Consider the following 23,804-nt stretch of genomic DNA (forward strand, 5'->3'; position numbering starts at 1 on the left):
TTCCACATATAAGACCTAAGTTCAAAAAGCTGATCAAGTTAGGTGTGGTTCTCCCTACTGCAAAATCACATCCATTTCTTTGTTCTCTTTAAATTTAGAGCCCAACTGATGGCTTCAAAATAGGATTCCACTTAAAATTTTTCATTTCTATGTCTCTCAAGTTTTCAAGAGTATGTATTTTTCCATAAGACGCGGTATACCTGTAGTGATGCTAATGGGTAGGTCTGAAATGCGAACAAAACTGAACCATATGGTTTGAGAATGAGAAATAGGCACCAGAGTGTAATGGAAGAAAACGCAGTGTTGTGCCATGATGGTTCCAGGACTTACCTGGAACGGGTTCTCCTCCTACCCTAAGAGGCTCTAGGATCTCATAATTGGCACCAACAGTTGCTGTACGAGCCAGCTGAGCGAGGCCAGGACATCTCAGCCTGCCCAGGGAGATCCAGGCAGGCCATCTCCAGGCCCTCGTCCTCTTCGTGTTAGGAAACTTCGGCAGCTGGATCAGATTTTTTATTTTCTGATTGGTAGGATTCCAGCCAGTAAGGATGATCAGTTAGAATTCTCAACCAGTCCAGCCTTAACCTAGCTGGTTTTAGCCAAACTGACTTAATGTACAAGGGACGTGAGGGATGGAGGGCATCATTCTGTCTGGAAACAGTATTAGTCCCTGCACAGAAAGGACCCATAAAGAAATCCTGGGGTCATCTATTCATCTTGGTGTTGTAATGGATGAATAAATAGATACAAGCTAGGAAGAACTCTGAGATGGCCTTTGTAAGAATTGATTGATTTCCAACTCAAAATCTCATTATAGATCCAACAAGGTTTAATTCAATCATTCTACATTTTCTAACTTTTTGCTTATTTTCCTACGCTTTATTGTATCAGTTTCCAGTCAAATGAATGCTGTTACTTAACTACAGAATTATAACCAAGTTAAAACTGAGAGCACTGGTTAGGTGTTAGGAGCAGGTTCTTGCCCAGCGCTCCCATCCACTAGCTGATTAACTACCAACAAGCCCCTTAACTTCTTTGGGTCTTAGTTTTCTATCTGTCAGATGATGAGGCTGCACTCCAAAGGGCCTCGAAAATTGGTCTCTCCTGGCCCTGACATTTGTGATTCTAAGAATGGTGAGATTTCTGAAGATTGTCACTTATATTTTCTACACATCATCCCTTGCTTTCTTTCCCCAGAATGCTTTTTTTTTTTTTTCTCTTCTCTCCTCTCCTCCCCTCCCCCGAAACTGAGAAATTGGTTCTGGATGTTTCTTAAAGAATAAGGCTCTGGGTTTTCCTGTCCAGAAGGATGATTTTCTGCATGTGTCTGCTAACCTATTGTCTGAAATGCATTCCTCCGGATAGGCCATGCTCCCCGTGGTGTCTCGGTTCAGTTACCACCCTCTCCCACTCCCACCCCCGTGAGCCCAGTAGCTCCACATCCCGAGCCAGCGAGGCACAGCGCTGCTCCTCCTGGCACGAGATTGTCCTTCCCTTCAAGCAACCATCCTGCCTGCCCCACGCAGGCGGGAGATCCGAGAACCCTCTTCTCACTCATTTATGGGTAATAAAATAGCGGACTTTCCTCCCCCCACCCCCTCTTTTTATGAAGACAGTCCTTGCAGCTGTGACTACAACTGTTGGGGTTTTTGTGTTTTTTTTTTTTTCATATGAGCCAAGATTATGGTCCCATAACCCAATTAGTGTCATTTGGTGGTGGTCCAAGTGCTTCTCCTGTACGAGTTTTAATTTGGGGATCCCCGGAGGCTGCACTCCACATCTGTAGCGGGCCTGTTCTTCCTCTTCCCTTATTTGCTCGAGGTTTATGGGAGGATTAGCTGTGTGGTCTGGGAGGCGGCTGCTTCTCTTTCATCCGCACTGCGCCGGAGCCGCCAAGGAGCCTTTTACTTTTCATCAAGCCCTGGCACCTGGAGGGCGGGCAGCCGGGGCGACTGGAATGAATCAGTGGATGCCCTGCAGGCCCGGAGGGGCGCGGCCCTGCGAGCATGGGGGAGGGGAGGACGGGAGGAAGGCTGCTTATTGGGCGGCTCGCCACCCCACCGGGCTGGGCCAGGCTTGGGATCCCCCCGCAGTGGGCGCGGAGCGCCCCCCTCCGCCCTGCCCCCACTCCCTGCCTGGCGAAGGCTGGCGAGGGCTCGGGGCGCTCATTGTGCAGGCAGCTGGCACCAGCTGGGAAAGGGAATTAGCATAACAAAGAGCCGGAGCGAGCGCGGCGCGGCCCGGCGGGGGCTCTGCGGAGCGCCCGGGGCTCGGAGGAGCTGCACTGTCACCCGCGCCGGGGTCGCCCGGCCCGCGTCTGTCGGAGTGGCGGGGCCTGCTCCACCGCTGGCGTCCGCGTGGACCCGGGATCTACCCGGGTCCCGGCCGCCGGGCTTGCCTGAAGAAAACAGTGGGTGTGGGTGTGTCAGTGACAGCGTGAGTGGGAGTGTGTGTGGACGCGTGAGTGTGGGTACCTCAGTGTGCGTGCGTGTGTACAGGGCCGCGCATGTGACTGTGTCCATGGACATGCAGTGTGGTGTGAAGGGGCCACCTGCAGACAGGAGGAGACCCACCAAGGTCCCCTCCGTCCCCACCAATGCCTCTTTGTTTATTCCTTCGCCGAAAAAGGGGAAGGAATCGTAGGTTCTCAACTCTGGTTGCACCGCAGAGGCCCCTGGGGAGCTTTTACTGCGCACGCAGACCCTGACCCACCCAGAGCCTCGCCGTGTAAGTGGCCACCGAGCCCCGCGGTTTAGGGCCTTGAAGATTGTCCTTCGCCATCACCGGCTGAGGTCAAGTGCACATTCCTCCGACACTAGCGCGCGTGTCTGAGGCTTCTGACTGCGCGACTTCTCTTCCGTGATTGCTCTAATCCTTTCAGCTGCCCCACGGTAAGAAAACTGTCGGGAAACTAAGGCCGAGTGGCACAAAAGATCACAAAGCTAGTAATTCGGCCAACCGAATTGGAGCCCAGGGATGTGGGACTCAGAGCCCACGTTCTTTCCACTGCAATATTTCAAAATTTAAAAATACTGCCAGATCTCAAGCTGACCAGGTCCCCGAAAGGAGGACTATGGGGAAGGGACGTCGGGGCGCAGCTGGGTGGACATGTAGTGTGGTGTGAAGGGGCCACCTGCAGGCGGGAGGGGACCCACCAGGGCCCCCTCGGTCCCCATCAATGCCTCTTTGCCCGAGATGGCAGACAGGGGCCAGAAGACGTCCCTAGAAACCAAGGCCCAGGGCCCTCCAGCCCCAGCTTCTGCACCACCTGGGATCTGAGTTGTCCCTCTCGCCTCCCCAGCCGCGGGAATTGCAAAACGGCCCCATCCCAGCCCCTCCAGACTCCTGCTCCCAGCCCCCACCCCCTACAGGAAGGAAAGATGACAGCACATGCGTTTGCAGTCACCCAGGAGCTGTCGGCAGCTGTGTAGCCGAGGGCAGAGGAAGGAGGAGGCAGGAGGGGGAGCCTCGGCCGGGGACTTGGGGACCCGGGGACCTGAAAACTACACCTCGGCGCCTCGGGCCAAGAGCCTGGGTCTCGCCTCGCTGCACCGCGCGGGCTTCTTCCTTGCGGGAGCCGGCGTCTCTGAGGCTCCTCATGCTTTCCCCGACAGGAGTCCCTCGCCTTGGCTGCCTGCGCCGCCCTCCCAGAGAGGGAGGAGAGAACTAAAATGAGCTGCAGGGTTCTGCCAGCCCCAATCTCCCTCATTACCCAGAGGTGTGGGTTTCCTTGAGTGCAGGCTCTATCAGGCCTTAGCATCACCACGCTCCTGATGCACAGTCGTCTGGCGGCCTGTTCAGTTTTGCTCTGGATGCACTAGGCTCTTCGATAAGCAAACCCCAATGCTTTATGGGGGCCATATTCTGCAGCAAGAACTCCGTTGCTGGGGAAAGGAGCAGTCCTTGGAACGCTGGCAGCATTTGGTCCTGGAGGTGCCCTGAGAGGGAGAAGGAGAGGGTTGAAACCCTGGGCCCCCAGCCTGTGTGCCACCCCACCCGAGTTCAGGAATGGGGCAGGTGAACTGATGGCCCCACAGGGCTGGTGGTGGCTGCTGTTATTATTATTAAGAGTTCAGAATTCTCCTAGGTTCTAACAACTGTGTTCATTCTCAATAAACGGTTTCTTAATAATCATTTTAATTAGCAAAAAGGCTGTCTTATTAAAGCTAATTAAAGGCAATTTGGGAACCTTATTTTCATACAATCATAAAATTAGAGAAACAAGAGGCTGGAGAAATGGGGAACTCTCAGCCCTTCTGCAGAGGGGGCAGGGAGGAGCTGGGAAGGGAGATGGTAGCCCCAAGCCAGGTCTGCAGGGTAGGGGTTCCCAGTGGATGCTCTGGAGTCTCCAGAGTTGGGTGCGGCCTCATAGCATGCTGGGGGCAGCTGCAGGGAGGAACTCTCTGTCCACATCCTCCAACTGGAGTCTCAGAGTCACCCAGACTTCTCCCTCTGCTCCCACAATGGGTCAGTTCTCTCCTTTTAGTTACCTTAAAATTGAAAATGCACTACCATTGCAGCCTTGACGTGCCCCAGACCTTACTACTTCCCGGAAGTTCCCCCTCAGTCCCCAGACATCCCCTCCCCTTCCATTCTGTGGCTGATGGTCCTAAGTCACCAGCCTAAGGTTATTTTTTCACCTCCCCAGCCTGACTTTCAGTGCCCTCCACACCTCAGCCCAGGATCTTACACGACCCCACCTTCTGCTCCCTGTAGGGAAGGTTCTGCTCCAGCCATGTCTGTCCTCTCGAAATCCTCCCCTGCCGACTCACTCCTCCTCTCCCGGCCATCACTCCTGCTTTTCCCTTAGCCTGGGAAAACCTCCGCCCTTCTTCACTTATGCAAAGAGTAACTTCCCCTCAAGGTCAATTCAAGGTCCACATTTTGTATGAAGCTACTCTGCACCCACCTGATCCATGATATATAAAATGTAATGCCCTCCCTTTATAATGACTTTTCAAATGGAATCATATATATATATATTTTTAATTTTAGGTTGGTTTGTTCAGAAAGGCATTATAAAGTAGGAATTAAATGTGAGTTTTGGAATCAGACCTTAGTTACAAGTCTGGCTTCGCATAATTTTGTGACCATGCAACTGTGATTGTGGGCACGTACTTACTATAGATGTCTCATGTCTAGCAAATGACTTGAGTTCCCTAAGCTCCAGTTTCCTTGTGAGTAAAATGAGGTTAATGATAATACTGAGGTCACTAGGTCGTTGGGACGTGTATGCATGTAAGTCTTTTTACACAATGGAGGTACGTAGTACTAATAGCTCTATGAGTACTGTCCTTGTTGTTTTGGGGGACCTTTAGGGGATATGAGCAAGTCCACCAGGAAGAGATGGCCCACAGTCAAAGAGATTCACTGGTTTTCTGAATTCCCGCCAGCCTCATCTACAGGGGTTTCGAGTGCCTCAGTGCTCGCCTTCCCTCCCTCCTCTCCAGGGGCCCTTCCAAACCCTAGGACAGTTCTCTTCTCTGGGGTCCATGGGACAGTGGTTGATGGGCACATACTTACCGTAAAAGTCTAGCATCAGGACTCAGCATAAGAAAGAGACAGGACAGAGGGTTGTCTCCTTGTCTTCTTACTTTAAGTTTCTCAGCCTCCATCCTTAGCAGCCCTCCCTATAGGAACTCATTCCGGCACAAATCTAACAAAAGAGTCTCCAGTAAATCCTACCATATTGCCAAGAATTCTGGCCTGTCTTTACAAATGCCAGTTGGGGAGAATGTAGGTTTTTCACAGCAGGCCTTGTGCCTCTCCTCGTCAGCTGGTAAGGCCATGGGACAATGAGTGGCCATGAACCAGTAGCCCCTCCCCTTCTGTCCACCCCTGAGTATCCTCTGGGTGAAACTTTAACCATGGTAGAACTGATCACAGAGGAAAGAAACCAGTAGATCCGTGACATCCTAGTGTTTTGCTGCCTGTTCTCAAAGGAACTGTTTAAGTAGGGGCCTCTGCCTATCATCATAGACCTTATGTTTATTAGAGTCTCCTCACCAGAAGGAAATGCAAACCTATGACATTCTGATTCTGATAAGCAGCACACTTTCATCTACCAGGGGCTATAATCAGAGCAGAAGTGGCACTCAAATTAAGCAATAGCACCCTGCCTATCAGACAGACATAGTTTATACTTTCTTCATCTCAGCCAAGAAAGGGACATTTTTCCCACCCCTGAGCATCAGAGACTGTGTTAGCCCCACCACAGCTTCCAATGGGGCTGGGACTACCCTGACATGTATGATTAAAGCTCCATGTGACACAGCAGTGGTTGTGTTTTCAAGGAGACGGGAGGAAATCTCACAGGACCCCTGGGGCAGGACACAGCACTGCTCCTCAGAAAATTCCCTTTAAGAAAGTTGTCATGAAATCCAATTAACCAGCTGGAAGGCCAGCGTGGGCAGCCCTCCTCAGAGTTAATAAATAATAGAACATGCCCTGTGTTGGAAAGGGTATCTCTTCTCTGAGCTCGGAGGCTGTGACAAGCCCTCCCGGCAAGAAGAGATATGTACCATCTGCCCTCGTTCACCTCCAGTTCCTGAAACCTCAGTGGGTCCAGCAGAGAAGGTCCCCCGGATAGATGCCCAGAGTCCCCGAGTCACCTTCTCCCTCCCCTCCACCACAAGCCCCAAGGTCGTGAGCCCGGCCCTGAGAGTGAGGGGTGCCGTATTGAGGGGACAGAGCGCTGAAACAGGGGTCAGGAGCTCTGGGCCTAGTTCCAGGTCTGGCACACTCTCAGACAAGTTCTCGAGAGGCTCCCGTTCCCAGGTGAAGTTCATGGGAAGGACTGAGGTGGGCATAGCAGGCCTTCCCTTGCTGGTCCTCTCTCCCAAACTGACTGCCTTGGGTGGCTCTTTGGTTGCTTTTGCAAGACCAGCACTGTTCAGTAGAAATGTAATGTGAACCACGTATGTCATTTTAAATTTTCTAGTAGCCACATGAAAAAATATAAATTCAAATAACCAGGTGATATTAATTTTAATAAGACATTTTATTTAACCCAGTATAGACAAAATATTATCACTTCAACATGTAATCAACATAAAACTGCAAATGAGATATTTTATATTCCTTGAAATCTGGTGTGGATTTTATACGTACAACACACTATCACTTAGGATAAGACACATTTCAAGTGCTCAATAGCCCCATGTTAGTGGCCGCCATACTGGACAGTGTAGTGCGGGACCCTCGGCCCAGGCCACGGCTTGGTCGTGGGTCTAATTCTGGATCCCCACGATTCTTTGTGCAGGGAGACCTTTGGCTCCCTCCTGGCTCACAACCACATCCCTTCTCCCTGCTGTCCGGGCACCATGTTCTTGCCTCTTGGGGACCCCCAGGCCCCGCTCTCTGGTTCAAGACCACAGAAAGTCATTGGAAGCTGCCGCCGTTCCCAGTAAAACTCTCAGGCACCTGGGGGCCAGTGTCTTGGGGTGGCTTGGCTCTGGTCCACTCCCTCTCTCCTTGCATCATCTGCACTTTGCCTGAAGGGATGCGATGCTGGGGCCCACAGTGCCAGGGCTGAGCAGGCAGGCGGTGGGTGGGGCTGCAGACAGCAGTGTTCCCAGGTGGCAAGGGCCTTTGTTAGGTGCAGAGCGGTCTTTAATCCTCCTGCTACCAGAGAGAGAGGATGTGGTCGGCAAGTAAAGTCTTGTCTGGATAATGCCGACAGGAAGGTGAGCCACATGCCCAAGTAACCACCGACTCCACCGCTCCCCGCCTGTGATGTCGCGCCTCAGTGCCATGCAGGCCAGGTCAGGCCTATGGCAGACACAGCCCTCCCTAGGCAGGTATGACTGGGAGTGTGTGTGAGTGTGTGTCCTGGACCCTAATCAGGCTGCACATGCATCTCCCGTCTGAGAGTACCCCAAGGGGCAATGGTCCCTGGTTCCTATGTTCCGAGCCCCAAATTTAGATGCGAGGTCTGAAATAGGAGTGTATCGGAGAGGGCCACAAGGCTCAGACAGATGGCACTGCACTCACCAAGCCCATTCTTCCTCCCTGACTGCTTGTAGAAGTGGGTGGATGATCATGTGACCTGACCATTCCCAAAGGGCAGAGTGAGAGATGCCCCCAGGCAGCCACTTCAGTGTGTGGGGTGGAGAACTTTAAGGAAAGCAGTGTCCAAGGGCCTGGACTATGGAACATGGTGCTGCCCCACTGAGGCCCCACGAGTAGGAAGAGGGTCACCCGCTGGTAAGAGGACATTGGTGGGGGCCAGTTCTCATGCCAGGAATCTGTGGACTCTGACTCGATGTCACCACCATCCCCCAGAAGTTGGAAAAGGGAAAAGTAGGCTGGCTAATTGATCTCTTCCATTTACAAAATACTTTGTAGCTTACAAAACTTTTACCTCTATTATGGCGCGGTTCTCCTCAAAATCCCCCGACTACTAAGAAGCAGTGTGAGGCTGCAAGGACAGGAAATGATGAAGCTCCAGAAATGAGGCAGGGGACGGGGAGAGGAGGGAAGGACAGGGGAAAGATAGTGGATTAGACCCGGGTTGAAAGAAAGGTTGGCATTGGATAAATGGGACGGTTTTGTTTTATAGTCCTGTTCCGTCCCCGGGGCTAAATTTCCCCCAGGACGAGCCTGTCCCTCGTACTGTGTGTGACAAAAAGCTCCTCAAACTTTGCCCTTGAATCTCCTGAAATGACCAGAATCCTTCTTTGTAAAACAAAACAAGATAAAATAGCTGGAATCTTCTCCATCTGGTTTAAGCATAAAGAGATTTATTAAGGATGTTGGGAGGACCAAAAAAATAGTCTGGGCTGAGTTTTTAGGACGACTCCAGAGCCACACTGCAGATTCAGCTGCCAAGGGAGCTGCTGCCGCTGTCGGAGCAGGAAGCTTCTCGCTCCAAACTCCTCTGCGCCTGCTGTAATATGGTGCCAGCGAAGGGGATGCCCCCTGCCACGCCCCTGTCCCCAGGTGATTCTGTTCTTCACCAAAAGTGCTTCTTACTGGTGAGACTTAAAGCACCTACTTGCCCCCTGGCAACAGGGAAATTGGAAAACGTGGGCAGTTGCATTTTGCTTTACTTTTCCTGGAGGAGGTGGGATGTATACTGTGAAGGACTGTAGAGAGAGGGTGTCTAAAAGATTTGGGTTATTCATATAAAAGATATATGAATAACATATATCTATGATCTTGTCCCTTGGGATGCTAGGGACATAATCCCAAGAAGTTTGCTTCAAAAACTAAGTTTCTCTGAGGTCCTTTGTTTTAATTTAAATAATTTTTGAAGATTCATGAGACTTTTGTATTACATGTGTATATATCTCTATCTATATGGACATAGATACGTGTGTGTACACATGCACACACACGTACTATTCTGTAAGTACACACTACATATTCACATGTTTTATTTAGCATAGGAATCATGTTTCTCCAAAAATGTATGAGCAGAACTGAGGTGCTAAAGAGGATATTTGAAGCTAATTCTTTGGTTTCTTAAAACCTCTGCTGCGCGCACACCTTGGCCCTTAGAGCTCTGAGGACAGGAGGGCGGCGAGATGTCTTGTTTTACTTGGAACAGGACTGACTTATGCTTGCAGGCCCAGCATAATTATTAATAACCTTCCCGTTTCCCTCCAAAGTGTCCCCACTTAGATGATACATCATGTGGTCATCTTACTCTTGGGAGACACCTGACCGGTCTCTGGCCTCTAGGCTGTGCTGACAGAGGAGGTCATTGCGGCCAGACCCATCGATCCCGGTGGCTGGGTTTGAATTCCATGGGGAAACCTTGGCAGGCAGTTGATTTGTCTTTATTCTTATACAGTTTGATGTTGGACATCCAGGCCCTGCCTCATCACCCCAACCGGTCGTGCTCAGCCTTCTGGGGACATAGGCTCCTAAGTCCTGTTCCCTAAGAGCTGAGATGTGCAACACACAGGCTCTCCCATGCAGGCTGCTGTCCTATGGTCCTTGCCAAGCCATGGCCATCCTGCTGTGCGCAGCTGCCCTCCTCCAGGAACCGTTCCTCACCCCATCCCACTGTTAATACAGAAGTCCTTTGGAATGCCATGTTCTCACTTGGCATAACATTCACTGGAGCCTGTTTTCATGCTAACTTTGTATGAGTTTGATGTCTGTTTCTTTTACTACAGCCCTGCCTCCCTCATCAGACTGGAGCCCCCAGGGTCAAGGGCTATTTATTAAGGGATATATTAATCAAATAATCTCACGGATGATGTGCAATTATAGACAGAGATGTGCTGTGGCTAGAAAGTACCCAAGTGTAGGGATTAGGTCTCCCCTGTCACACTGGGGCTCACTAAAGGCAGGGAACTGTCTCCCCCATCAGACAGGGGCTCCCAAGGACAAGAATAGATCAGGAGGACAGATATTTCATCTCCTCCTTGCTACCGCCTTTGTCCTGAGTCCGAAGTCACCTCCCAAGGCTCAAGGGAAGTTATGGGTATGAGGCCCATTCTTCTAAGTCCCCACCCGCTTGAGCTGGGTAGAGAGGCAAGACTTGTCCCTACCACTCTGCCTCAAAGCAGTTCTGATTTTTCCAGTCTGCCTGGGCCTCCGGGCTGCAGAGCGGACTGGTGCTTAATGAAGCGCTTTCTCCATCTGTGGTCTGGCCCTCCTGGCAGCTCCAGCTGCCTGGGGCCTAGCTTTGGGGAAAGCAGTAAAGAAGTTCCCTCATCCCTGGCCCCCGCCCCCCACGTTCACACCAGGGGACCGCTTGCCCATGGCCAGCCCTACCCCACCCATTTTAGGCTAATGAGATCCAGACCCCATACCAGAGCTGCTCTGACTGGGTCGACCTACTTAATTATAACAGCAGCTTCCAAAAATGGAGGTTGTGCTCCAAGGCCCTGCCCCCGGCCACAAAGACAAGCTCCGGCTGTCTCTGGCCAGCTCGGATGTGGGCACCCTTCTCAGTCCTTGACTTGCTTCTCTCCCCCCGCTCCCCTCCTTCCCTCTCCTTCTTTTTCCAACATCTGTGTCCAGAAAGGAAGAAAAACCCTGTTTGGACTGGCCTCCTTCCATTTGTCATTTTTTTCCCCTTTCAAACGTCTTGTCTAAAGCAGAGTCAGTTACATAAACATTCCACCTCTTTCCATAAATCGGCCACAGTTTCTGAACAATAGAGTTACTGTGAAGGGGAAGAGAGAGCCCAAGGCCACACCCCACAAGCTCTGGTCCCCCAGCCAAACAGAACCAGAGACTTATTCTTTGAAAGAAGCAAAGAGGAAATCCAGAATCTTTAAGCGAGACCTCTCTGTTGTGCTTGGAACAGTTTCTTCACCGCCCCCTCTGGCCCCGCCCCTCTCACTGCCATCCTTCCATTTCTTTAGCTTCGAGCTGTTTGAGCTGATGCCCAATTTCTGGTTTTTTTCCTTAACTGCCTGACAGTGTGTGTCGGTGTGCGTCCCTGTCCCTAAGGCAGAGTGTGTGGAAGATGGAGTTGATGGTGGCCGTGTGTGTGTGTGCGTGTGTGTGTGCACGCGTGTCTTCTGGCATGATTTTTGGAGGCACACCCTGAAGATTTTGTTGCCTTTTTCTTTAAATAGAAACAGCTGGACCTCACTAATTCAGACCAGTTGGAGAAAAGTCCTGAGGGGAAGAAGAAAACAGTCTGACTTAACAGAACACAGTTAAACTTAGACCCTCGTCTTTCTCTCGAGTTCATCCAGTTACTGGAATTGGACTCACTGCGCTGGCAGATACAGTCTGGCTAGACCTGTTCCGTGTATAGATGAACATCGTCATTAGCATTATTTTGAACACCTAATTAAATGTGAGGGCTACTCGGGGTATAAATACATTTGTTCTTAATAAATCAGATATCGTCAACATTAGTAGCACTTCTCATTGACTTAGTGAGTCTTCTTAGCCAGACTGTGTGTTCTTTAAGGACAAGTTCTGTATCTTAATCAATTCGCTATCCAGCGCCTACTGTAGCCCCTAGCACATAGTAAGTGTGCAACATATATGTTGAATAGCAGATGGATGGGTGGGTGGGTGGGTGGATGGATGGATGGATGGATGGATGGATGGATGAGCAGGCAGACGATGGATGAAGAGCCCTGGTGGATGGCTGGGTGGATTAGTGAATGGGTGAAGGAGCGGGTAGATGGACAGATAGGAGGAAGGAAGGATGGATAGATGATGAAATAAATGAGACAGGAATGGAGGGACAGGGAAACATGGTAGGGGAGAAGTAGCAGAGATCCGTATCAGAGCAGGAACGTGGCACTGAGAAAATCCTCATCAACTCCCACAACATAGGACAGGAGACGGTGACAGCGGAGATGGTGGGATGTGGCAGCAGTGGCGAGTGAGTATCGAGAGTTTGTGGAGAGCAGGTAAGGAAGGCTAGGACTGAAGGCGGTTGGTGGGAAGGTATAATCACACGAATGGGCTGAGCAGGTTGGAGGCTGGAAGCAGATGTGGGTATGGAAAGGTGAAGAGACATTAGTCTGTTATGAGTCAACAAAGATCAGAGGGGTGCTTATCAATTAAGACCCTCTTGACTGCAAATACTGAAAGTTTAGTTCAATTGGCTTATTGATACCAGTAGTTCTCAACTGGGGATTTTATTCCCTGGGAGACATTCGGCAATATCTGGAGACATTTTTGGTTGTCATAACTGGGATAGGGTGGTGTTACTGGTGTCTACGAGATAGAGGTCAGGGATGCTGCTCAATAGCCTACAATGCAAAGGGCAACTGCCCACAACAAAGAAAATGTCAGCAGTGATGTTATGGAGAAACCCTGAGTTAAACCAACAAGGAACCGTTGATTGTCCCGTATCGCAGGCGGTTCCGGGGGTGTTATTTTATTTGCTCATTGAAGAGCTGTGTTCTCTCTATTGATAGGCTTTGCCTTGGCCATTGATGGGGCCCGCGTTCCCTCAGAGACACGAGAGACTATAATCATCACATCTTCACCCGAGAGCATCTGCCTGCTCCACTTTTAAACTCAACTTCTCTTCCTGTCACCCTAGCCTCGTGTCCCATGCCTACTCCTAAATCAGTCCAGGGCAAGGGGATAGGTTTAAACTAATTGAGAGCCATTCGGCCCAGCCTCACACTGGTGCTGGGGTCTGAAACCGGAAGGAAATTTAAATTCTGTCAGAAAGAAAATGTGTCTTCTGGAGCGGGGAAAGGGTGAGGTGCATTTCACGACGAGATCTCCTTGGTTTACTGAGCTCGTAAAGCTGAGAAGTGTACTCCCGGCCCTCACGCCTGGAGCTTGCTGCTCAGTTACCACTTCGAATCCACTCCCTAAGTCATTCATTCCATAAGCGACAGATATTAGGGCTAGTGCCTTCTCATTGTGCGAGGGGTGACATGAAATGGTTGCTGCTGGCCTGGAGCTTTCGGTCTTGTAGAGCACATATCAATCAAATAATCTCAAGGATGATGTGCAATTATACACAGAGATGTGCTGTGGTTAGAAAGTACTCGAAGCTATGACAACACGTAACGGACCTTACGGGGGTGGGGGGAGGGAGAGTCTGGAGAGGCTGCCTCGATTGAGCTAAGATCTGAAGGATAAACAAAAACGAACACGGTGATAGATGGGGGGCAGAGGAGTTTTCCTGGCAGGGTGACCGTGCGTGCACTTTTCTCTGCTAGGAGGGATGCAGTCCAAAGGATGATATGGTGCAGAGCAGAGATCCAGGGGAGGAAGGCGTGGATTTTGAGAGATTAGGTGAGGGCTAAATTTCCTAGGGCCTTGTAGCACATGCTAAAGATTCTGGCCTTGATCTCAAGAGCATGGAAAAGTCATTTGAGTGTTCTACACAGGCTGCCTTTGATGGCAGGGTGAAGAACAAATTGGAGAGAATCAGGTGAGATTTGGGAAGACGGGAACTACTGCAGGGTGGAGGCAGGCGAGGTGTGATGGTGGTTTGAACCAGGCCGGGAGTGAGGATGAAGAAAGGCTGTTCGAGTAGAGAGACATTTAAGAGAGAAAATCGACAGAATGTGTTGTGACTTAGGGGAGAGATGAAAGGGTTAAAGATGAGTTCAAAGTTCTTGGGCTATGAAAATAGTAGGAAGATGAAGCCATTTACTAAGGGGGAAAAAAACACACACACTGGAAAAGAAGCCAGCTTGTGGGGAAATTAGACTTTCGTTTTGGACACGGCGAGATTTCAGTTCCTTTGAAGACCTCCAAGTGGAGATGAGGAGTAGGCATTTGGATACACAGATGGAGAGATTAAAGGAGAAGACGAAATGTAAATGCAGGAGATATCAGCATACAGACGGTATAGTGCTTGTTGCTGAGTAACAAATTATCTCAACACATAGTGACTTAAAACAACAACAATCCTTTATTATCTCTTATGGTTTTGGTGTGTTGGGACTTTGGACAGGGTACAGAGAGGATGACTTAACTCAGCTCTACAATGTCTGAGGTCTCATCTGGAAGGCTCAATAGCTGGGAGCTGGAATTATCTGATGTTGATGTTGGCTGTTGGCTGAGACCTTAGTTTAGCTGCTTAGCTGTTGGCTGCAACACCCACATATGGCCTTTCCATGTGGCCTGGGCTTCCTCACAACCGGATAAATTGGTTCCAAAAGTAAAAATCCTGAGAGAGAGCCAGGTAGAACCTGTATTCTTTACATGACCTAACCTCAGAAGTCACACAGTGTCACTTCCACCATACTTCATTAGCCAAAGATGTCATAAACTGTCACCCAAATTCAAGGGGAGGGAACTCAGACCCCACCTTTCAGTGGAAGAGGGTCAGTTACATTGTAAGATAAATATATAGATGTGACTATCCTTGGGCAATACGATCTGCCATGGATGATAATTGAATAAGATCGACCAAGGAAAGAATAGAGAAGAGAAGAGAAAAGAGCCTACAAAGGAGACAGAAAAGAGCAGACAAGGAGGTAAGAGGAAAACTGAAGAATATGGAGTCACAGAAGCCACTGGAAGGAAGTTTATTCATTCATTTATCAAACACCTTCTATGCCAGACTGTGAGCTGGGAATATAGTAGTGAATGCAAAATTTCTTAACTTTGCGATGATTACATTCTAGCAGAGAAATATCCAATATCCAATTAGTTGAGGACTGAAAAAATGTGCCTCGGATATACGGACATGAAGGTAGTTGGTTACCGTCGTGAAAATGGCTTTAATTTAGAGTGATGGGACAGAGGCCAGATTAGGGTGGGTTAACGAATGAATGTAATACATCAGGGAGAAAAAGATAGTTCTGAGTTGCTGAAAATAAAGATGGGTGCCACAGAACCCCAGCCAGGGAATTTTATCTTATCTGTGGCATGCCCCATTGTCAGGCTGCGTATCTATGTTGGCCCTTCATGCCCAGGGGCTCAGAAGTCGGAAAGGGCTGAAGCCCCAATATAACTGGCAAGGAACCCAGATAAATTTTCTCTAGACTCTGCTCAATGTTGTTTGGGAGAGAACTGAGAGAATGTGCTGCTTTGTGCAGCCCCAGCTTCCAAACCCAGCCTTACTGGTCTCACAGGCTCTGCCTATTCCTACCCTCCTGACGCTTGGACTTCTTCCCTGCTTCCCTCCCTTCCTTCGTTCTCTCCTTCCACCTGTACCAGTCACTATTTGAAGCCTCCTTCAATAGTCCTCTCTATGAAGAAGCACCGACTCCAGCCCTTATGAGTTCCCTTACCCACTGAAGTTTTGCCTGAAGCTTGGCCCTGTACTTGGTGTGGTTCTGACTGGCCTATGATTTGTGTCCTATTTAGTCTCCTCATGCCATACATAACCTCCTTGAAAGAGTACCAGAATCGATGGCATCTCTACGTCTTCACAGCAGAGCTCAGCATTGGGCTAAGCAAATAGCAAGGGACCAGCTTTTGTTACATCCATTGAATGAATCAATGCTGAGCCCACCTGTGGCCTCCCACGCTTGCCCCAGAATACACGTTCTGTAAACTTGCAGCAGTAGCTGAATCCAGGAGAGGAGTGGAGCTGAGTTTTCAAGAATCTGTGTATTGAGCACCTGAATAAATCGCAGGAGAGACCCTCCCTATACTCAGGAAGCTTCAATATAGGGATGGGGGAAGAAGGAAATGGTCCCCCATCCCCAGAAGCATCTCCAAAATAGGGAAACAGAACATACCAACTCACATCAACAGCTGAACAAGTCCACTTAGGTACAGAGAATAGATACAGAACAAAGGATTGACTGAGGCAGGATGATTCTCTCCCGTAGTATTTTTTCCGGTAGTATTTTTTCCAGATGAAATGTCTCAAATTTGATGCAGGAGGAATACAAAGCATCACTTGTTAGCTGTATCACCTTGTGCAAATTGTATAACCCCTCTGAGCTTCGGTTTTCCAATCTTTAAAATGGGAATCGTAATTCCCACTGCATGGGATTGTTGGAAAAAGTGAATGAGAAAATGTACAGTCCATCCCCATTACTCGTGGAGCTCCGTATTTGCAAATTCACATGCTCACTAAAATTTGTTTGTAAACCCCAAATCAATATTTGCAGTGCTTTCGGGAACATTCTTGGACATGCACAAAGTGGCAGAAAATATGAGTCACCTAATATGCACGTTTCCAGCTGAGGTCAAACGAGGCAGGCTCTCCCTTCGTGTTTTAGCTCTCACACTGTAGACAAGCATCCTTTTCGTGGTCTACTTAGTGCTACGTCGACGAAGCCGCTGTTTAAAACGGCTCCCAAGTGTAGTGGCGATGTGCCGTCTAGAGCTCCTAAGTGCAAGAAGGCTTCAAAGTGTCTTACAGAGAAAATATGTGTCAGGTAAGCTTCAGTCAGGCATGAGTTAGTGCTGTCAGCTGTGAGTTCAGGCCGTGAGTTCAATGCTGTCAACTGCGAGTTCGATATATATTAAATAAACAGAAGCACACATAAAACAAGGGTAGGTACTGATCGGTTGACCACAATGTTGTAACCAGGGCCTCCCAGGAACCTAACGCTGTATTTCCCCCAGGAGCAATGGTTCAGTACTCGCTAATTCCGGGTTCACAGAGACATTGTAGAATACAACTACCGTGAATATCGAGGATCGATGCTCCGTAGAAGCTCCCAGAGTGCCTTATGCAGACAAGCGTTCAGAAATTCTTGCCTCAGAATCTCAGTGAGGAGAAAGCAGGAAGCACTCCAGGCAGTTTATTGCCGTTGTTGTTCAAGCTTTGCCAGGAATTTGGTTCCTAAGAGTCAAAAGGAATTTCTGCACGTCCCGCACCATTCTCTCTGCTCAGAGACGGTTACAACAATGAGTTGCAACCACCCCTCACAGCTCTGTCCAGCTGCTGCTTTCCTCTTCCCTCCTGTGGGGCCTGGTGTTTCTGCCCTCAGACAGGAAGCTCGAAGTAGGGCTGTGTCTCTGCACAGCCTGGGGGTGCCAAGGGGACTATGTCTCCTCCCCTCTGTGTGTTTTCTGACCTCCTTCCCTCCCTGTCCCAAATACCTTGTATTTGTTGCCTCCACTTTTGTTGATCCTGGAGGGAAAAAAAGGAACAAAAGCCTTGTCTAGATCCAGGCTCCCTGGCAGGATGACAGAGAGGGTGTCTCTAAGCATCAGCCATGTGGCAGGCAAGATGAGTGGAGAGGGCAAGGGTTACCCCGGCACGAGGTTTCTCCCCTAGGAAAGGCCCTCCCTACAAAGACTTCTGTCTCCTCCCAGTTGGGAATGGAAGCGTCCAGAACAAGGGGAAGAGACCAGAGGTTTCTCTACACCTGGATCTGATTAGACTCCATTCCTGAGGCTCTCTGGACTCAAACACTTTCTCCCCAGGCAGCCATTTGGAGGAAATCTGCAAGCCTGTGTTGAGGCCATGCTTAGGGAGGCAGCCCCCAGGTAGAATGAGAGGGCTGTGGGTACTTGATCTTTATCTGAGCCCTTTCTGCCTCTCCGCCTCCTGCCAGCTCCCAGCAGCCCCCAGCCAGGATCCTCCAGGAATTCAGAGCCTGGGATTATATTACCTTCTGAATTCCATTAGCACAGGCCGGCTGGGGTGAGAATGGGGGCTAAGTGGGGAGCCACCCAGTGGCCTTTGGTGCCAGCAGCCACCTTGGGTTACCTGTCTCTGCTTTTCCAGCTTCAACTACTTCTCTACCCCTCTCTCTCATACTCCCTGTGGGGAAGGATATGGGTTACTTACATATAAACTAAAAAATATGGGCTTTTCAGATGTTCCTAGAACAGACATTAACACTGATAGTAAAAATAGCAAAATTATGTGCCAGGCACCAATCTAATTGCTTTACATTTATTAGCATATTTAATTATCAAATTGTCCCTATTTTACGGATGAGGAAACAAACGCAGAACTGTATGACCATCAGGATGTCGACACCCCCATCTTGAACTGCTTTTCTCTGAATTATAAAGAGGGATTAGACAAGATGAAACTAAAGTACCTTTTCTTTCCAATTTTTGTTGTTGGTGGTGGTCTCTTTCCATAAAAGGAAGGAAAAAAAGGAGAAAAGATATTTTCGAGTCCTTACTACATTGGGTTCTATAACAGAGTTTGTAAACTCATTTTTGTGAAGAGCCAGACGATAAATATTTCAGGCCTGGAGACCCATACAGTCTTTGTCCTTTGCTGTCACAACTACTCAACTCTTCTCTTTAGAGCATGAAAGCAGCCACAGACAATATGCAAACCAATGAGCATAGTTGTACTTCAGCAAAATTTTAGCCCAAGAGGCAGAGGGCTGTATTGGGCCCTCTGGCCAGGTTTGCTATATAAGAAATCTGATTTCCCAGTCAGAGATCCTGTCCTCAGAAAGCTTACACTCTGCTCCAGGTTTCATCATGAGATGCTTGCCTGTGAATGACACATTCCATTTGATACTATGCAAAACTACATACTTGTGCAGATACTCACATGTGCGCACACACACACACAGAGTGCTCCAGCCTCAAGTGCATTTACACAAGCCAAAGATCTCTTTAGCAAGCTGATTCTAAAATTTGCAAGGAGTCCAGAATAACCGAAATAATCTTGGGGGAAAAAAAAAGAACAAAGTAGGACTCATACTTCCCAATTTAAAAACTTCTATAAAGCAACAATAAACATTGTGGTAGGCGTACAGTAAAATCATATAATCAATGGAATAAAATTGAGAGACCAGAAATAAAACCATTTGTTTATGGTCAACTGATTTTGACAAAAGTGCCAAGATTTTCAGCAAGGAAACAATAGACTTTTTGACAAATAGTTGAAATGTGAACAGCCACACGCAAAAGAATGAATCTTGCCTCATACCGTATAGAAAAAATTAACTCAGTATGCATCAATATGCATCAAAGATCTATGAGTAAGACCTAAAAGTATAAAATTCTTAGAAAGAAACATGAGGTTAACTCTTCTTGGCCATGGGTTTGGCAAAGGGTTCTTAAATATGATACCAAAGCACCATCAACAAAAAGAACAAAATATAATTTGGATATCATCAAAATGAAAAACGTGTCTGTTTCAAATGATACCATAGAGAAAATGAGATGACAACCCACAGAAATGAGACAAAGTATTTGCAAATCATATATCTGAAAGAGATTTTTACCAGATTATATAAAAATCTTTTACAACTCACTAATAACACAAGTAGCAGAGGATATGAATAGACATTTCTCCAAGGAAGATAAACAAATGGCCAATAAGTACATAAAAAGTTGCTTGATACCATCAGTCATCAGGAAAATACAAATCAAAACGACAATGAGATAGATACTACTCATATCCGCTAGGACAGCAAGAATTAGGAAGTTATATAATAATGAGGGTTGGTGACGATGTGGAGAAATTAGAACCCTCATACATTGCTGGTAGGAATGTAAAATGGTGCAACACTTTGGAAAATGGTCTGGCGGTTCCTCAAATTATTAAACATAGGGTTATATATATGACCTGACCCAGGAATTCCACTCCTAAGCATATACCCCAGAGAAATGACAACATATGCCCACACAAAAACGTGTACACAAATGTTTATAGCAGCATTACTCATAATTGCCAAAAGATTGAAACAACCAAAATGTCCATCGACTGACAAATGGATAAACAAACAATGGAATATTTTTAGGTCATTCCATGTGTTTTGGTACACCATGAATGACTCTTGAAAACATTATGTTTGGTAAAAAAAGACATACACAAAAGATCATATATGATTCCACTAATATGAAATAATCCAGAATCGTGAAATCTTGTTTGCTTTGGGTTGGGAGGGTGGGGGGATAGGAGGTAATAGCTAAAGCATATAGATTTTTTTTTGAGCTGATGAAAATCTTTCGAAATTGATTGTGGTTGTGGTTATACACATCTGTGAATCTACTATAACCCATTTAATTGTATATTCACATGGTCGAATTATGTGGTATGTGAATTTTACCTTAATAATGCTATTAAAAAATAATAATCGTTTGTTGATATAGGGGTATATGTTTGCATATATGTGTTTATATTAGTTTCCTATCGCTGCTGTAACAAATTGCCATAAACTTAGTGGCTGAAAACAATACAAATTTATTATCTTACAGTTCTGGAGGTCAGAAATCCAAAACGAGCTTCATTGGGCTAAAATCAAGGTGTTGGCAGGGCCACGTTCCCTCCAGAATCTCTATCAGAGAGTCTGGTTCCTTCTCTTTCCCAGCTTTGAGAGACTGCCTGCACAGTCGGTTTCACCATGTTCAAAGAGCTTCACTCCATCCACGGCTTCTGTTCTCACATCTACTCTTTATGACCCTGACCCTCCTGCCTCCCTCTTAAAAAGACCATTACGATTACATCGAGCCCACCAGAATGAATTATACAAGATAATCTCCCCATCTCAAGATCTTTAATTTAGTCATTCCTGCAAATTTTCTTCTGTCATTTAAAGTAACAAATTGACAAATTCTGGGAATTAAGACATGGACATCTTTGAACGAGCCATTCATTATTCAGCCTGTCACAGTGTGTGTGTGTGTGTGTGTGTGTGTGTGTGTGTTCATATCAAATGTATCTCTGAATCCATGACTTGCCTTTTTTTTTTTTTTTGTAGAACTAGCCAAGCTGATTCTGAAATTTATATAATAATGTCAAGGACCTAGAATAGCTAAAACAATCTTGAAAAAGAACACTTCTTTTTTGTTGTTGTTGGATTACATTTGCTTATATTGTATTAAGGATTTTTGCATCTAGGTTTATGAGAAATATTGCTCTACATTTTTCTTTTCTTGTAATGTCCTTGTCTTTGTCCAATTTGGGTATTAGGTTTAAAGTGGCCTCACAATATCTGTTGGGAAATATTCACCTATCATCTATTTTTTTAAAGAATTTTTGTAAGATTGGCATTATTTCTTCCTTAAGTATTTTATAGTATTTATTAGAGAAGCTATCTGGGCCTAATGTTTTCTTTCTTAGAAGATTTTAATTTATGGATTTGAATTCTTTGGTAGAGATAAGACAAAGATTTTGCTGCTTCTTCATTTATCTACTTTTGTAATGTGTCTCTTTCAATGAATTTTATCCATTTTACCTAAATTGTTGCAGATGCCTTGTTTTAACAAACAATCTTCTTTAGCTTTGTCTTTGCCTTTGAACTAGATAAGATTCAGTTACTGCCTCTGGCATCAGTGCAATAGTTGCCTGCGAGATATGTTTTATTTTTATTTTCTTTCTCTGATTACAATAACAATACTAGCATATTGACAATAATTTTGAAAATACTCATAAACCTAAAGAAGAAACTAAAAATCACCACCAATCACACTGCCCAGAAACAAATCACTATTAATGCTTTGCTCTAATTTTGTTTTATGGTAATGTATGACAATAATCAATAATAAATTTCATTTAACTGTATATGTAGTGAAGTTTACTTTTTAAATGTGTAGTCCTATGAGAGCATAAGATCCAAAACAAGGGAAATTCTAGAAAACATTACACTCTGGGGATGAGTTCTCTCTCTTTTCTGGGGCCAGGGGTCTAACTGAGTAGTGTTCCCAGAGGTAGGGAAACAACATTCTCTTTTGGGAAGTGACCCAAGTACTTTGTGGGCTGTAACCGAATGTAGGCTAGGTGCAGTCCAGGGGTGGGTCTGGTATGGGGTTCACAGAGATGAGGGATATTTTTGGTTCCTTCCACAATGGAAATAATGAAAGCAACCCTGTTCTGATTGGTAGTTCAGATGAGAGTCTTGCATCTTTGGGTAGAATTTGTAGATGGCTCTTCCCCTACCAGTCCCTCGTGATGGGTAGAGAAAGGCCTGGGTTCTTAAGACTTTCATCGGCTGAGTCTCTTTTTGAAGTAGTAAAATGGCTCCCCTCACATGTGGGGTCTCAGTGAAGGCAACCTGGAGAAGGGTTGGCCCATGGGGACACATGATAAGGTACCATGCTAGTTAGTAAGGCTTCGCAAGATACTGGACTGACAGCCATCTTAGGGCCCACCTGGTATCACCTTTCTTAGTCCAAACTTGTCTGTGTGGGAAAGCACCTAGCGACCAAAGCTGAGGTGGTATCTGGCCTTCGTAGGTCACTACTGAGGAAGAATTAACCAGGGCATGAGGCAGAATGACTCCCTCTCCGTCTTTCTCCATTACCCTGTCTCATCTTTGCCTCCCTTTGCCAAAATGAAGAACCCTTTCGAAGGCCAGGAGCTTCTGCTACTAAGAAAATAGCCTCCTCTCACCAAATATGTCACCAAGAGAACTCGTATATTTATCACGAGGTTTTTATTTTTGAGGAATGGCTCTCAATATTGAATCTCTCTGCTCAAGCCCGTAAGACAGGAAGTGGCAACTGGGCAAGGTCCTCAGAGACCTGTGCCTGAGGGGCTAAGCTGACGTGCGGTAAAGATGCCTGTGCATTTGAGCGTCATAGCAGCAGCCTTCAAATGCTAGGCACATGTCTACAGAACACAAGTGACTCTGTGTCTGAGAAAGGGTCTGGGCATGTTGTGTAGCAACTTCACTTGAGGGACTGTGTTGTCAAACTCTCAGCTATGGCAGCCTGAATAGTTGGTCCTTGGGGGAGAGTTTAAGGGAGTTGATAATCTAGGGGTGGGAAGCAACCAAGATAGTTCTTCATCTGGGGTCCACACACCTCCAAAGGAGATCTCTATCTCAATATAATGTTTCCCTGGTAATCCTATGTATTTATTTTATGTATTTGAAACCACTATTCAGAAATAGCCCTCACTAGTCTGTCAAAGTGGTCTTTTGCCTCCCAAAATCTAGTGGTTACAGTGCCTCTCTTCCTCTCTCCTTTCTTTTCTCTTCTTTTTCTTTTCACAGTTTCATAGCAGGGCAATTGAGAGACAAAAAAAAAAGAAGCCCTTTCATGCTTTTCACAGCATACTTTTGGTATGTTCGTTAAAAAATGATACATCTTTATCAGGAGAGGAATGGGGAAAAACAAAAGACCCCATTCTTACTTGGGATTTGAGAAAGTATCCATCCTGTGGTTTATTTGTATCCGTTCCCTCCAGAAAGGGCTTGAGGCAAATAAAAACATTTCAACGCATGCAAACCTATGTCTTAGGCATATAACAGCAGGATAGAGAACAGGGAGCCATCCTGGAGTGCTTGCACAGACCCTGCGTGGCTGTTGAAATCAGCATTAGCATTTGGCTCCATTCCAAAAAGCTCCTTCATCACCTTCAGAGCATATCTCAGAATCTAATAATAATCTAAGTGAGCATTTTTGTCAAACTTAAAAAGCTTGGCATATTCTGTCCTTTAATAATCCTTTCTCAGAAAAGATAAGCTGCTTAATAAATCTCAGTGGTAATGGATGGAACCAGTAGTCATTTGACTTAATTAGCCTTCAAAATATTTTCTTGGAGAGAAAGCAGACAATTCAAATCTTTTTTT

The sequence above is a fragment of the Pteropus vampyrus genome, unplaced genomic scaffold (genome assembly GCF_000151845.1).
Source record: "Pteropus vampyrus isolate Shadow unplaced genomic scaffold, Pvam_2.0 Scaffold207, whole genome shotgun sequence".
Classification (NCBI taxonomy): Eukaryota; Metazoa; Chordata; class Mammalia; order Chiroptera; family Pteropodidae; genus Pteropus; species Pteropus vampyrus.